The following is a 16,345-nucleotide window of genomic DNA, read 5'->3' as shown; positions in this document are numbered from 1 at the left end:
TTCAGCCCAATTTATAGGAAGTTCTTTCTAAAACACATAAGTATCAAACAATTTAAATCAAATACGCAACTTTATAGTTGCTACGGGATGGACCAAGTCACAATCCCCAACGGTGCATGCCCACACGCCTGTCACCTAGTATGTGCGTCACCATAAAATAGTAAAACAATGTGAAATCCGAGGTTTCATACCCTCAGGACTAGATTTACAATCATTACTTACCTCAAACCGGACAAAACTCTAACCCTCGATGCCCTTGCCTCTCGACTCGGCCTCTAAATGCTTCGAATCTAACCAAAATCAGTATAGTTATATTCAATATACGCTAAAGGAATGAATTCCACACGAAAAAATTAAATTAGACAAAATATCCCGAATTGGACTCAAACCCGGCCCCCGGGCCCATGTCTCGAAATCCAACAAAAATTACAACACTGGAAACTCATTTCACTCCCGAGTCTATTCATACCAAAATCCTACCTCAAATGGCAAATCAAATCCACAATCAAATCTCTCCAAAACTCAAGCCCTAACCCTTCAACTTCACCCCAAATCCTCTACTAATTTCATGATTAAATAGTGGAAAAATCATCACAAACACAAAATACAAGGCCCAAGTAACTTACCTCACTGATACTCCTCGATTCCCTCTTGAAATCAAAGCTCTAAGCTCCAAACTCGTCCAAAAATGGTGAAGAATGGACATGAAATTCGCGAAGGAGAACTTATATAATTTTTTGCCCAAAACTTCCGCATTTGCGGTCAATAAGTCACTTCTGCGACGCCGCTTCTGCGGTCAAACCAACCGCATCTGCGGTTTTCACTTATTCTCCCTTAACCGCATCTGCAATCTCGCAGGTGCGGTCTTATGTGCGCACCTACGGCTCCTGCCCTTCTTACCTATGTCCGCATCTACCGCTGCTTATGCGCTTCTGCGGGCCTCGCACCTACGGTCCTCTCTCCGCAGGTGCGGTATGACAGTTGAAAGAAGTTCTTCAGCACTTCCTCAATCCTATCCTTGATCCGTCAACCTCCCGAATTCATCCCGAGGCCCTCGGGACCTCAACCCAACATGCCAACAAGTCACATATCACCATTCAAACTTATTCCAACCTTCGAAACACTCAAAACAACATCAAAACACCAAATCACCCTCGGATTCAAGCCTAAAGAATTCCAAACTTTTGAATTCCGCAACCGATGCCAAAGTCTATCAAACCTCATTCGAATGCCTGAAATTTTGTACACACATCACAAATAACACAATGGACCTACTCTAATTTCCGGAATTCCATTCCGACCCCAATATCAAGATTTCCATTGCCGACCCAAAAACGCCAAATTCCCAATTTCGCCAATTCAAGCCTAATTCTACTACATACCTCCAAATCACATTCTGGAGGCGCTCCTAAGTCCAAAATCACCCATTAACCAAATCATAAAAATCCAAATCCGAGATCGAATACTAAAAAGTCAATACTGGGTCAAACCTTTCAAATTTGAAGCTTCAAGCTGAGAATCATTTTTCCATATCTATTCCGATTAACCTGAAAATTAAAATCAGCGATTTACATAAGTCATAATACATTATACGGGGCTAGTCATGACCGAGATCTGGCGAGCGAAGTGTAATTGCTCAAAACGATCGATTGAGTCGTTACATCCTCCCTACTTAAGCATGCGTTCTTCCTCGAACGTGCCTAGAGTTGTTCCAAAAGCCATCAAATCGCCATGAATCCTTAATATGAACATACCCCGGGTGATCCCACGTCACCCTATCCCATATAGGTCCGATAGCACAACATAACTGAAATTTCGCAATCCAACCTAGCCCATAAACCTTAGAACTAAATTTCCACTTCTGAAATCATCTATTGTATAAGTCCGCACAAGCTGTAACAAACCATTTCTGTAACCCTAGATGTAATTACATGATATACCACATAACTCAAACACTCGTAGCGATAACTTCTTATCACAACAGCTGCTCAAAACAACCGAATACCAACAATAAACCTCTTATCAAATAAAGCCTCATTCTAACACTTTCGTATACTACCAATGACGAAAGAAACATGCAAAAATCATAAACATTCCTTAGATCAACCAGTCATGGAGTTCCCTCTCCTTCGGCAAGAACCATAGTAAATTTCTAAGCCGAATTCCCATATTATCCTTCCAACATGCTGAAATCAAACCAGATAGTATTCATTCTAGATCCCAATGACCCTATCTCACCCAACACGACTACTCTAGTGACATTGCACATCGATACAATCTAAAGCAACAACCCATGCAACCCGCGCACCAATAAGCAAAAGTCCAAATGTACTCAATTCATGGAAAATGAATCAAATTAGAGAGCTGTACCGCAAGCTCACTAGTACCACCATAAAACAGTGCTAAGAACCCATCACACATTGTAGAACCAGAACACATGAATCTAGCCCCGAAGGATAATACCTCCACATAACTTCACTGCAATGGGCGACCCTATCCAAACACTGGTCCACATGAGACATCTCAAGCCACCATGCTCAAAATCATCAACCACGCGCAATTTGATATCTAGTACCAAAAGTAAACCACCATAACCACGGAGAAGTAAATAACACAATGCCATACCAGCCCAAAAGAATATATCCAATGCGCAATCAATCATGCAACACCCCAAATACTCGAATCACTCAATTTATGCTATAAAGCCCCAGTAGAACCATATCATTTGTGCAAAAAAATCAACGAATCACAATCCAGCATAGCATACAAGAGTAACTCACAAACAAATCTCGGAACACGAATAAACTAATCAACACCCGAATGGCACCTACCTCAACAATAGCAGTTCGGAGTCAGCATATCCAACTCGATGCAGAACACACACCAATGTTGGGCCTACTAATGGACCTAAACTAACTCTGGTCAACCACAATGGATAGATAACTCTTCGAAAGTTCACAATGACTGAATCATGGCACATAAAACATCCGACTAGCTTTGCCCACATCTTCACAGTCCACAACCACGAAATAACCTATTATGAAAATTCCTAGTCTCCAAATCCATAAAGCACACGAATCACCATATCTGATCACAACTCCGCCACCTGAATATCTAACAAACCTCTAATACTCGATCATTCTACGAGGAATACTTCTATAATTCTTCCGTGCCACCAAACAAACTTGGACATCAGCAGTCGATCAAACAACAGACTGTCGCAATACCAATGAAGTATCCATAACTCACACACATCGTCCCTTTTGAAGTGTATACTCTCATCAACCATACCACTTAGTAATATCATTTACCTAGCCATCTAAAACTGTCCATGTTGCATAAAAATTTATGACCTTCCTTCCAGAACTGAACTGCGACCTTACACACGCAAATCTCAATCCTGCACAACATATCGCATATACCATCATACCGCATATACCATGCCATCCTACGATAAATATGAGAACTTTATAATCCATTCCGAGCCACAAGCAACTACGTACTCAACTAGCCAAGAACTTTCCATTTGATCCCATCTAGAATAAAATCACTATACATCACATGCTCCTCACGCTAGTAGAAAATATACATCTTTAACCGTGGTAGAAACCATCAAGAACTCTCCGACTCCCATTTTCCCAAAACCAAACCGTCAGAACTGAGTTCTTCTATCTCAACCAAGCTACGCAGATCACCAAATACCTAAGAGCATTGCCACAAAACACCTATAGAAATTCATTACCTCGTAAGCACCCTAAGAACTAATCATATCCCTTACCATGCCAATCCGACCTACTACCAAGCCGTCCTATTTATCCAAGTTCCATTTGAATTAACTTTAAAATGATACTTCTCCTCACCATAATACCACAATCCTCAACCCAGACTAACCACACGAGACTCAAGCATAAAGCCACACCGTCTAAGGCTCATAAGCTGTTGAATACTCTCTTAATTATCCCTAAAAGCACCACATTCAAAATACTTACCCTAAAGAGACTTCCTACGAATCTAAAGCCAATACCTTCACCTTTCTGATACTGATATATAGAATCCATAGTGATATAAAAATGCCACAAGTCTAGACGCCTTCCAATGTAAGCCTAAGTTTCTAACCAATTATACGTCCTGAAGATCCCACTTGTTACATATAAATCTTGAATCCATTAAAATCATACTTGTGAGTCATCCACTCTACTAAGGTTTCAATTAAACTAATCAAACAAACCGAACGACATGTGCCCATTATTACAGCAACACCTAAGGAAGTAACCCATCCTTCTAAGCGGCCGAGTGATATCCTACTCCATACCTGTTACATCCCTTACAACAACAACTAACACATCCAACGTCTCTTATATGCCTATAAAGCATAACGCAAACCTTATCCAAAATTTAATTTACTCGAGTCATCCTCAATCTCAACCTCTGTAAGCCACAACTGATTTGCCAGCATTCCTTAAAATGAAAATAATACGACACTTATCCGTAATCAACTTATCAATAACAGACTCCCCCACTTAGCTCAAAGCCATTGGTCAAAACATACAAAAACTCACAATGCCCATACTCTATTACTGCCACAATACCATAGTGAGATTAAACTAAATCCTTCATAAGCTCGTGCAACACAAACCATCTAGTAGTTCAAATCATCTGCAGATCTCGCATTCACCCTCGTAACAGTCAAGCACACCCTCATAAGCGATCCAAACTCAATTTACAACACATATATTTCACTGGTAAAATAGGACTCTCTACAAAAGAGCATAGGTATCACACGCCCTCAGGATACCCTGCAGGAAATAACCCACCTGCTTCGTCTCATGCTAACATCTCTTCATACCCTTCCACTGTCATAACCATCACGCAATCACTTAATCTTCCTGATTCTGAACACATATCCAAACATGAAATCTACTTCACTCCCCAACTAGACAACATCAAAAGATCTTTCAACATACCTACAATTCGGGGCTATACATCAAATCACAATGGAAACCTAGCACCAGATAGTTCTTTCTACCCTCAAGCACACCCTTCTCGTCACATTCAAATCATTTGAACACATCTCGCAGTCACATCATACTCATCATGTAGCCATACAGTTTTCACTTCCACTAATAGGGACACTATCGAACATAAAAATCCAAAATCACGTGCTCACACAATCAACACCTCAGTGCTCGAGCTACCGGCAAAGTCCGGCCTCAAGTCTTCCAGGCTGGCCCAACATCAACACACTGAAGTCACACCTTACCCCTTATTTATGGAATCTCAAGCCGTCGATGCACAGCTGATACCGAGCATTCATGCGTGCATATGAACGCGTGGAGGGAATTTCAAGAGTTACATTTCAAGGTGAATCAATGTCTTACGAAAAGAATTCAAGAATGTGGGATTTTGTAAAGGTTCTGCAGCCTCTCAAAGATAAGTATAGACGTCTCTGTACCGATTCGCGAGACTCTACTAAACCTGCTAATGACTCATGAGACCTTTGTAACCTAGGCTCTGATACCAACTTGTCACCACCCTAAAACCAACCCGGTTGTGATGGCGCCTATCATGATACTAGGCCAGCCGACGCGATCCCAAACAAATCGATATTTCATAATAAAGATGTTTCAAGCTATTAATTAACAAAATTTCACAACATAAGTCTAAATAATAAGTGCGGAAGTAACAAAGGCCCGACATCGGGGTGTCGCAAGTCACGAGCATCTACTAAGGATTGTCTGAATACATCTAAGACTATCACATTCCTGAAATCACTAAAATAGTCCAAGGAAGATAAGAGGGAGAAGAGCAAGGATGCTAACGCCAAGCAGCTACCTTGCCGACTCCAAATATTTGCGTCGGATAAAAGATCAGCGCTCGATATAACGTCCAGCAACTCTTGGATATGCACACAAGGTGCAGGGAGTAATGTGAGTCAGTAAGTAATACAAGTAAATAGAGATTGAGCAATAGTGACAAGCATTAAAACATATACAATTCATATCACGAAATCTCAGTAGAATAAAATAGGCTTCTCAATCAGTATATGAATCAAAGCATCTCGTTTGAAATTCCAGTTTTCGGTAAAAATATTTTGAAGATCTGAAAAATCCATTTAAAACATCTTTCATCAGTTTTCAAACAAAGTGATGAAGCAGTGAGTAAAAATGGTGAAAATATAGTCGACCCCTCGGGAAAAACTCACTCGTATACAGCCCCTCAGGCAACATAAATCATAAATAGCCCTTCAGGCAACATAAATCTTAAACAGCCCCTCAGGCAACATAAATCATAAATAGACCCTCGAGCATTCATCACTGTCACTGATATACAGCCCCTCGAGCATACCTCACAATCACTTGTAAACAGTCCATCGGGCACAACATGAATCGAGAACAACCCCTCGGGCAACATCATATCACTCTCTCAAGGTACCCACACTCACTGGAGGTGTATAGACTCCAGAGGAGCTCCTACAGCCCAAACACTATAACAAGCCACCTTGTGGCATAATCAATCAAGCCCTCGGCCTCACATAACAAGCCACCTCGTGGTATAAATCAATCAGGCCCTCGGCCTCACAAAATAATGAATCAGTAACAACATGCTGTGGCGTGCAGCCTAATCCTGTAAATATCCTCACAACATAGGACCTCAGCCTCACTCACTCAGAAAACTCTCAAGCCACTCGTGCTATCAGTAAAACTGGGTGCTCAGCCCAAAAAATCATTCTATGCATCAAAACGGAGTAATAAAGACTGAGTTATGAAATCAATAAAAATAGCATGATTGAGTATAGATCTTAAATCAAAACAGTGAGAGGATAATAACAAAAGGCCCCTAAGGGTCCAAACAGCTCTGGCACGAGACCCAAATATGGCATTCAGCCCAATTTATAGGAAGTTCTTTCTAAAACACATAAGTACCATACAATTTAAATCAAATACGCAACTTTATAGTTGCTACGGGACGGACCAAGTCACAATCCCCAACGGTGCATGCCCACACACCGGTCAGCTAGCATGTGTGTCACCTTAAAATAGTAAAACAATGTGAAATCAGGGGTTTCATACCCTCAGGACTAGATTTACAATCATTACTTACCTCAAACCGGACAAAACTCTAACCATCGATGCCCTTGCCTCTCGACTCGGCCTTCAAATGCTTCGAATCTAACCAAATCAGTATTGTCGTCATCAATATATGCTGAAGGAATGAATTCCACATGAAAAAATTAAATTAGACAAAAAATCCCGAATTGGACTCAAATCCGGCCCCCGGGTCCACGTCTCGAAATCCAAAAAAAATTACAAAACTGGAAACTCCTTTCACTCCCGAGTTTATTCATACCAAATCACTAAAATCTGACCTCAAATGGCAACTCATATCCCCAATCAAATCTCTCTAAAACTCAAGCCCTAACCCTTCAACTTCACCCCAAATCCTCTACTAATTGCATGATTAAATAGTGAAAAAATCATCACAAACACAAAATACAAGGCCCAAGTAACTTAATTTACTGATACTCCTTGATTCCCTCTTGAAATCAAAGCTCTAAGCTCCAAACTCGTCCAAAAATGGTGAAGAATGGACATGAAATTCGCGAAGGAGAACTTATATACTTTTGCCCAGAACTTCCGCATCTGCGATCCATAAGTCGCTCCTGCAATGCCACTTCTGCGGTCAAACCAACTGCATCTGCGGTTTTCACTTATTCTCCTTTAACCGCATCTGCGTCCAAATACCCGAAGCTGCGATCACGCAGGTGCAGTCCTATGCGCGCACCTGCGGCTCCGGCCCTTCTCACCTATGGCCGCATCTACGGCTGCTTATGCGCTTCTATGGGCCTCGCACATGCGGTCCCCTCTCCGCAGGTGCGGTTATGACAGTTGAAAGAAGTTCTTCAGCACTTCCTCAATCTTATCCTTGATCCGTCAACATCCCAAATTCATCCCGAGGCCCTCGGGACCTGAACCCAACATTTCAACAAGTCACATATCACCATTCAAACTTATTCCAACCTTCAGAACACTCAAAACAACGTCAAAACACCAAATCACCCTCGGATTCAAGCCTAAAGATTTCCAAACTTTTGAATTCCGCAACCGATGCCAAAGCCTATCAAACCTCATCGAATGGCCTGAAATTTTGTACACACGTCACAAATGACACAACGGACCTACTCTAATTTCCGGAATCCATTCCGACCCCGATATCAAGATTTCCATTGCCGACCTGAAAACGCCAAATTCCCAATTTCGCCAATTCAAGCCCAATTCTACTACATGCCTCCAAATCACATTCTGGAGGCGCTCCTAAGTCCAAAATCACCCATTAACCAAATCATAAAAATCCAAATCCGAGATCGAATACTAAAAAGTCAAGACTAGGTTAAACCTCTCAAATTTAAAGCTTCAAGCTGAGAAACATTCTTTCATATCTATTCCGATTAACCTGAAAATCCAAACTGGCAATTTACATAAATCATAGTACATAATATGGGGCTAGTCATTCCCGACCTCTGGTGAGCGATGTGGAATTTCTCAAAATGACCGATCGGGTCGTTACATCGTCCCCTACTTAAATATACGTTCGTCCTCGAACGTGCCCAGAGTTGTTCCAAAAGCCATCAAATCACCATGAATCCTTAATATGCACATACCCGGGGTGATTCCACGTCACCCTATCCCATATAGGTCCGATATCACAACATAACTGAAATTTCGCAATCCAACCTAGCCCATAAACATTAGGACCAAATTTCCACTTCTGAAATCATCTATTAGATCAGAATTCTCACATCTATACCCTGTATAAGTCCGCACAAGCTCTAACAAACCATTTCTGTAACCCTAGATGTGATTACATGATATACCACATAACTCAAACACTCGTAGCGATAACTTTTAATCACAACAGCTGCTCAAAACAACCGAATACCGACAATAAACCTCTTATCAAATAAAGCCTCATTCCAACAATTTTGTATACCGCCAATGATGAAAGAAACATGCAGAAATCATAACCATTCCTCAGATCAACCAGTCATGGAGTTCCCTCTCCTTCGGCAAGAACCATAGTAAATTTCTAAGCCGAATTCCGATATTATCCTTCCAACATGCTGAAATCGAATCCGATGGTATTCATTCTAGATCCCAATGACCCCATCTCACCCAACACCACTACTCTAGTGACATGGCACATCAATACAATCTAAAGCCACAACCAGTGCAACCCGCGCACCAATAAGCAACAGTCCAAATGTACTCAATTCATAGAAAAATCAAATAAAAGAGCTATACCGCAAGCTCACCAGTACCACCACAACACAGTGCTAAGAACCCATCACACATCGTAGAACCAGAACACACGAATCTACACCTGAAAGATCATACCTCCACATAACTTCGCTGCAATGCGCGACCCTATCCAAACATTGGTCCACATGAAACATCTCAAGCCACCATGCTCAAAATAATCAACCACGCGCTATTTGATGTATAGTACCAAAAGTAAACCACCATAATCACGGAGAAGTAAAAAACATAATGTCATACCACCCGAAAGAACATATCTAATGTGCAATCAGTCATGCAATACCCAAATACTCGTCTCAATCAATTTCCCCTATAACGCCCCAATAGAACCATATAATTTGTGCATAAAAATCAACGAATCACAATCCCGCATAGCATACAAGAGTAACTCACAAACAAATCTCCAAACACGAATAAGCTCATCAACACCTGAATGGCACCTAGCTCAACAATAGAAGTTTGGAGTCAACATACCTGAATCAATGCAGAACACACACCAATGTTGGGCCTACTAATGGACCCCAAACTAACTCTGGTCAACCACAATAGATAAATAACTCTCCGAAAGTTCACAATGACTGAATCATGGCACATACAACATCCGACTAGCTTTGCCCACATCTTCACTGTCCACAACCACGAAATAACCTATTATGAAAATTCCCAGTCTCCAAATCCATAAAGCACACGAATCACTATATCCGATCCCAACTCTACCGCCCGAATATCTAACACGCCTCTAATACTCGATCATTCTACGATGAATACTTCTATAATTCTTTCGTACCACCAAACAAACTTGGACATCAGCAGTCGATCAAACAAGAGAGTGTCGCAATACCAATGAAGTATCCATAACTCACACACATCGTCCCTTCTGAAATGTATACTCTTATCAACCATACCAGTTAGTAATATCATTTACCTAGCCATCTGAAATTGTCCATGTTGCATAAGAACTTATGACCTTCTTTCCAGAACTGAACTGTGACCTTACACACGCAAATCTCAATCTTGCACAACATACCGCATATACTATGCCATCCTATGATAAATATTAGAACTTCATAATCCATTCTGAGCCACAACCAACTATGTACTCAACTAGCCAGGAACTTTCCACTTGATCCCATCTAGAAGAAAATCACTATACATCACATGCTCCTCACGCTAGTAGAAAATATACATCTCCAACCGTGGTAGATATTATCAAGAACTATCTGAATCCCCTTTGCCCAAAACCAAACCGTCAGAATTGAGTCCTTCTAGCTCAACCAAGCTACGGAGATCACCAAAAACCCAAGAGCATTGCCACGAAACACCTATAGAAACTCATTACCTCGTAAGCACCCAAAGAACTAATCATATCCCTTACCATGCCGATCCGACCTACTACCAAGTCATCCTATTTATCCAAGTTCCTTCTGAATTAAATTTAAAATGATACTTTCCCTCACCATAATACCGCAATCGACAACCCAGACTGACCACACAAGACCCAAACATAAAGCCACACCGTCTAAGGCTCATAAGCCGCTGAATACTCTCTTAATTTCCCCAAAAGCACTATATTCCAAATACTTACCCTGAAGAGACTTCCTGCGAATCTAAAGCCATTACCTTCACCTTCCTGATACTGATATGTAGAATCCATAATGATATAGAAATGCCATAAGTCTAGACACCATCCAATGTAAACCTCAGTTTCTAACCAATTATACGTCCTAAAGATCCCACTTGTTACATATAAATCTTGAATCCGTTAAAACCATACTTGGGAGTCATCCACTTTACTTAGGCTTCAATTAAACTGATCAAACGAACCGAACGACATGTGCCCCATTATTACAACAACACCTAAGGAAGTAACCTATCCTTGAGTGATATCCTACTCCACACCCGTTACATCCCTTATAACAACAACTAACTCATCGGATGTATCTTATATACCCATAAAGCATAACACAAACCTTATCCAAAATGTCCTTTACTCGAGTCATCCTCGATCTCAACCTCTGTAAGCCATAACTGATTCGTTAGTATTCCTTAAACTGAAACTAATACGACACTTAGTCGCGCAATAAACTTATCAATAACAGACTCCTCCACTTAGCTCAAAGCCATAGGTCAAAACACACAAAAACTCACAATGCCCATACTCTATTACTGCCATAATACCATAGTGAGATTAAACTAAATCCTTCATAAGCTCGTGCAACATAAACCATCTAGTACTTCAAATCATCTACAAATCTCGCATTCACCCTCGTAACAGTTAAGCCCACCCTCACAAGCGATCCAAACTCAATTTGCAACACATATATTTCACTGGTAAAGGAGGACTCACTACAAAACAGCATAGGGATCATACGCCCTCAGGACACCCTACAACAGATAACCCACCTGCTTTGTCTCAAGCTATCATCTCTTCATACCCTTCCACCGTCATAACCATCACACAATCACTTAATCTTTCTGAGTCTGAACTCATACAACAACATGAAATCTACTTCACTCACCAACTAGACAACATGAAAAGATCTTTCAACACACCCACAACTCGGGCGATGGAAATCAAGCACCAGATAGTTCTTTCTACCCTCAAGCAGACCATTCTCGTCACATTCAAATCATATGAACACATCTCGTAGCCGCATCGTACTCATCACGTAAACATCCAGTTTTCACTTCCACTAATAGGGACACTATCAAACATAAAAATCCAAAAGCACGTGCTCACACAATCAACACCTCAGTGCTCGAGCTACCAGCAAAACATGGCCTCAAGTCCTCCAGGCTGGCCCAATCAACACACAGAAGTCACACCTCGCCCCTCATTCAGAGAAACACAAGCCATCGATGCATAGCTGATATTGAGCGTTCATGCGTGCATACGAACGCGTGGAAGGAATTTCAAGAGTTACATTTCAAGCTTAATCAATGTCGCAAGAAAAGAATTCAAGAATGTGGGATTTCCTAAAGGTTTTGCAGCCTCTCGAAGATAAGTACAGACGTCTCCGTACCGATCCGCGAGACTCTACTAAACCTGCTCATAACTCGTGAGACCTATGTAACCTAGGCTCTGATACCAACTTGTCATGACCCAAAACCAACCCGGTCGTGATGGCGACTATCATGAAACTAGGCCAGCTGACACGATCCTAAACAAATCGATATTTCATAATAAAGATGTTTCAATCTATTAATTAATAAAATTTCACAGCATAAGTCTAAATAACAAGTGCGGAAAGAACAAAGGCCCGACATCGGGGTGTTACAAGTCACAAGCATCTACTAAGGACTGTCTGAATACATCTAAGACTATCACAGTCTGGAAATCATTAAAATAGTCTAAGAAAGATAAGAGGGAGAAGAGCAAGGCTGCGAACGCCATGCAGCTACCTTGCCGACTCCGAATATCCGCGTCAGATGAAAGATCAACGCTCGCTATAACGTCCAGCAACTCCTGGATTTGCACACAAGGTGCAGGGAGTAATATGAGCCAGTAAGTAATAAAAGTAAATAGAGACTGAGCAGTAGTGACGAGCATTAAAACATATATAGTTCATATCACGAAATCTCAGTAAAATACAACAGGCTTCTAAATCAGTATATGAATCAAAACATCTCGTTTGAAATTCCAGTTTTCGGTGTAAAATCCATTTAAAATATCTTTCAGCAGTTTTCAAACAAATTGATGAAACAATGAGTAAAAAACATGAAAACATAGTCGGCCCCTTGGGTAAAACTCACTCATATACAACCCCTCAGGTAGCATAAATCATAAATAGCCCCTCGGGGAACATAAATCATAAATAGCCCCTCGGGCAACATAAATCATAAATAGCCCCTCGGGCAGTCATCACTGTCACTCATATACAGCCCCTCAGGCATACCTCACAATCACTCGTAAACAGTTCATCGGGCACAACATGAATCAAGTACAGCCCCTCGGGCAATATCATATCACTCTTTCAAGGTACCCGTGCTCACTGGAGGTGTACAGACTCCGGAGGGGCTCCTACAGCCCAAGCGCTAAAACAGGCCACCTGGTGGCGTAATCAATCAGGTCGTCGGCCTCACATAACAAGCCACCTCGTGGCATAAATCAATCAGGCCCTCGGCCTTATAAAATCATGAATTAGTAACAACATGCTGCGGCGTGCAGCCCTATACCATAAATATCCTGACAACACAGGCCTTCAGCCTCACTCAGTCAGAAAACTCTCAAGCCACTCGGGCTATCAGTAAAACAGGGTGCTCAGCCCAAAATATCATTTATGCATCAAAATAGAGTAATAAAGACTGAGTTATGAAATCAGTAAACACAACATGACTGAGTATAGATCTTAAATCAAAAACAGTGAGAGGATAAAAAGTAAAAGCCCATAAGGGTCCAAACAGCTCTAGCACTAGGCCCAAATATGGCATTCAACCCAATTTATATGAAATTCTTTCTAAAACACATAAACATCATACAATTTAAGTCAAATACACAACTTTATAGTTGCTACGAGACAAACCAAGTCACAATCCCCAACGACGCACACCTACACGCCCGTCAACTAGCATGTGCGTCGCCTCAAAATAGTAAAACAATTTGAAATCTGGGGTTTCATACTCTCAGGACTAGATTTACAATCATTACTTACCTCAAACCGGACAAAACTCTAACCCTCAATGCCCTTGCTTTTCAACTCGGCCTCCAAATGCTCCGAATTTAACCAAAATCAGTATATTATCATCAATATACGCAAAAGGAATGAATTCCACACTAAAAAAATTAAATTAGGCAAAAAATCCCGAATTGAACTCAAACCCGGTCCCGGGCCCACGTCTCCGAATCCAACAAAAATCGCAAAACTGGAAACTCCTTTCACTCCCGAGTCTATACATACCAAAATCACCAAAATCCGACCTCAAATGGTCCCTCAAATCCCCAATCAAAGCTCTCCAAAACTCAAGCCCTAACCCTTCAACTTCACCCCAAATCCTCTACTAATTTCATGATTAAATAGTGGAAAAATCATCACAAACACAAAATACAAAGCTCAAGTAACTTACTTCACTGATACTCCTCGATTCCCTCTTGAAATCATAGCTCTAAGCTCCAAACTCGTCCAAAAATGGTGAAGAATGGACTGAAATCCGCGAAGGAGAACTTATATACTTTCTGCCCAGAACTTCCGCATCTGCGGTCCATAAGTCGCTTTTGCGACGCCGCTTCTGCGGTCAAACCAACCACATCTGCGGTTTTCACTTATTCACCCTTAAGCACATCTGCGTCCAAATACCCGCATCTGCGATCAAGCCGGTGGGGTCCCATGCGCGCACCTGCGGCTCCTGCCATTCTTACCTATGGCCACATCTGCGGCTGCTTATGCGCTTCTGCGGGCCTCGCACCTGCGGTCCCCTCTCCGTATATGCGGTTATGATAGCTAAAAGAAGTTCTTCAACACTTCCTCATTCCTATCCTTGATTCGTCAACCTCCCGAATTCAACCCGAGGCCCTCGGGACCTCAACCCAACATGCCAACAAGTCACATATCACCATTCAAACTTATTCCAACCTTCGAAACACTCAAAACAACATCAAAACACAAAATCACCCTCGGATTCAAGCCTAAGGATTTCCAAACTTATTCTGCAACCGATGCCAAAACTTATCAAACATCATCTAAATGACCTGAAAATTTGCACACACGTCATATATGGCACAATGGACCTACTCTTATTTCCGAAATTCTATTCTGACCCCGATATCAAGATTTCCAGTACCGACCTGAAAATGCCAAATTTTCAATTTCGTCAATTCAAGCCTAATTCTACTACGGACCTCCAAATCACATTCCGGACGTGCTCCTAAGTCCAAAATCACCCAATGAAGCTAACCAAATCATAAAAATCCAAATCCGAGATCGAATACTAAAAAGAGAAGATTGGGTCAAACCTTTCAAATTTAAAGCTTCAAGCTGAGAATCATTCTTCCATATCTATTCTGATTAACCTGAAAACTAAAACCGACGATTTACATAAATCATATTACATCATACAGGATTGGTCATGCCCGACATCTAGCAAGGAAATGCAATTTCTCAAACTGACCGATCGGGTTATTACACCTAGTACCATCGATAAGTACCATCACAGCAGGTTTGTGTTTAGGGTCATGACATAGTTGTTTCAAGGACAATTTTGTAAGGCCAGTTCTTTACACACTTATGAACCAGGCAGTGTTCATGACTGAAACAAACACAACAATGAGAAGCAAAAACGGTTAAGGGTTGATTGTGTGACTTATGGTTGTCTAGGTATACACCAAAGTTCGACGGTTCAAAGATATCAAATCTACCGATTGATCGAGTATATCCGACATAAGTTCACTACGGAAAGTTCAAAGGAAAACCTACTTATCTAGATGCGATTAATCCTTGCTTGTGAATCACAGTATTCATGCATATTTCCGTGATATAGCCATTTTCCATTCATGTGGAGGATTATTGGGTTTTAAGCTTATTTTAGCTTAAAAGAGGGTGAATAGGAAATGGAGGAAAAATGAAATATTTGAGTTTCCCTCCTTGATAAAGGGACATTGTCCCCTATTAGAGGAGGAAAAGACTTTTGATGGGTGTATATACAATTGCTCCTCTTCTAGCTCTTAAAGAGTTAAGAATAAGGCAAGCCTCGCGCCGTCGTCGTCGTCGTCGTCGCTCGGCTCAGCTTCGGCTTCGGCTTCGGCTTCGGATTGGGATTTGGATTTGTTCAATTAATTGATTAATTTTTTTGACCAAATTTATTTGTTAATATTAAAGATTAATGTAATATTATTTAATCCAAATTATTCGTTTTTGTAACGGAAAATTAATTTTCCTCCGCATTTTGAATTCTCGTTTTATTTTGCGTAAATAGTCATTTACGTTATGGTTGTTTTACGTGAACAGTCATGACAGACCTTCTGAAGAGTTGCACCTCTTCGTTTAAACTCAACATGTTGGCTATAAATAGCACACTATTCCCTCAGATTTTCTATA

The sequence above is a fragment of the Nicotiana tabacum genome, chromosome 21, assembly GCF_000715075.1.
Source record: "Nicotiana tabacum cultivar K326 chromosome 21, ASM71507v2, whole genome shotgun sequence".
In the NCBI taxonomy this organism is placed as follows: Eukaryota; Viridiplantae; Streptophyta; class Magnoliopsida; order Solanales; family Solanaceae; genus Nicotiana; species Nicotiana tabacum.
The sequence above is the reverse complement of the archived record's forward strand: the minus strand, read 5'-3'. Positions refer to the sequence as shown.